Consider the following 2127-nt stretch of genomic DNA (forward strand, 5'->3'; position numbering starts at 1 on the left):
TTACTCCCCAGGAAAATTATTTATTTAATTCCTGGTACTCATTTCTGTTAGAGGCTGAGTCTGAGGGCCATATTGCGGCTGCAAGGATTAAGTCAATTGAAGGAAATCCAATGACCTCATCGGGACTTGAACTCGCGACCTTCCGGATTGTATCATAGTGCCTCAACTAACTACGCTGGTCATGAGGCCCAGATGGGGCTCGACACCAAGACTCACTAACTGACTGTCAGTGGCAATGTGACTTTGATTTTGAACTGGAGGAGTACAAGGAGTACGAGGGAGTACAGAGGAGTACAATGGAGTTCAGTTGGAAGTCGGAATAATTCCATTGGAGTATCCAGTCGGAAGAAGATGACAGTGGGTCAGCGATTTGTGAACTGTTGTAACCAGTTGTATAAAGGTCCAATAAATTCGTTCATCAAATTAAAAAACCCGTCGTAGGCAAACCCTGGATACGTGAAAATATAAAACCCTTCTGTCTCACACGTTTCATTACACCCCGTCGTACTTTTTGCTAGGAGACAACAGAATACATATAATTCACAAAGTTTTGAATTTATGCCGCTTCTGCTACGCAAAGTAACGATATAAAATTTAATGCATAACACGATCTACTTAATATTTGTAAGATATTACTATGACGCTGTACGGCAGTAAATAATGATGAACCACTCGAAAGTTACGTGATGTCGCACAGACTTACTTTTACTTTCAAACCCACAATTTAATCAGTAAGAATAATTCCAGTTTTGTTCTTTTCGGTATGGGTACGCTTTCTTCCGCGAATCGATTATGAAATGGAAGTGCCCTATTGTTTCTTACACTGCTTAGACACTGCTAAAATACACGTGTAGAAGATGAAGGTAAGATACACATACGAATCAGATAAACGTGTGCTATTGTAAAAACAGTTTTATTTTTTCCGTAAAATTTATTTTAAGAAAACCAGGATGCAGCTCAACAAGGGGACATGCTAACGAATTCTGTTTGTTAGCGACCGGCGGTTATGCCGTTTTTCCAGTAGGCTTCTCTGTCCTCTTCCACTAAATTCATTTTCCAGATGAAGAAGAGGAAGAAGAGCTGAGAGCTTAAAGTTTGTTGCAAGACGCTGAGTGACCAAGCCAGGCAGTCAGTCCACTGCATAATTACAATGACGCTCGCTGAGCCCAGTCCTGCACAGAAGAGGAGTGGGGGGGGGGATTTCAACTATGACAAGTAGGAGAGCACTGGCATTACGTCGATTTACAAATCGGCAGCCATTGCGATGGGGGAGACTTCTTAGAATTTATTTGTTTTCAATCTTCATGCACTTAACGGCATGATGTTCTGAATTAATTTATTCCGAATTATTTTGCAGATGTAATTTAGACCATGATATAGACTCTTGCTCGACCATTTGGTATTTATTCACTGTTTAGGAAATCCGAAGTTTATCAAGTAGAATTTTCATTATCGTGTTCACAGAACCCCCCGTTTCCCTCTGAATCCAGCCTTTAGCCAGCTGAATTAAATAAGACTTCAAGCTCACACACACACACACACACACACACAGTGAGAGCGTGTCAAGTTCTTTTCTCCGCCACATTGCTTTGAGAGTCGATTTAAGAGTAAAATTTCAAAAATTAAGAGAACATCAATAAGTAAACAGATAAATAAATAAACAAATAAATAAATCGCCGCCATTTTGAGTCAGCTCACTTGTTGCACGTAGAGGCATATTAAATTACTCTTCGAGCCTGAGCAGTCTATATTGAGTTTCATCTCCATCCGCTAGGCGAGGATAAGAAACACGAGAAATTTTACCTTCATGCACCTTAAAGCCTTCTTGTTGTGTCTCCCAGGTACAGCGATAATTTTAATGCGATATTAAGAATAGATTCATCTAGATTCAATCATCGCCACCCCCTTCACCTTCCGGCCAGGATTTGAAATTCTTCCGAAGTCTGTGAAATAAGCCGGTCACGGTAGCCAGCTGTCTTCGCTCGCTCGGAATCCGGGATTGTGTATTCGAATCCCACACAAGGCATGGATGTTTGGTATGTGTTTATTCTGTGTTTGTCTTGTCCTGTGTTTAGGTAGAGACATTATTATAAGCCGATCACTGGTCCAAGGAGTCCTACCGTCTAT

This window comes from Cryptotermes secundus, unplaced genomic scaffold (genome assembly GCF_002891405.2).
Source record: "Cryptotermes secundus unplaced genomic scaffold, Csec_1.0 scaffold872, whole genome shotgun sequence".
Classification (NCBI taxonomy): Eukaryota; Metazoa; Arthropoda; class Insecta; order Blattodea; family Kalotermitidae; genus Cryptotermes; species Cryptotermes secundus.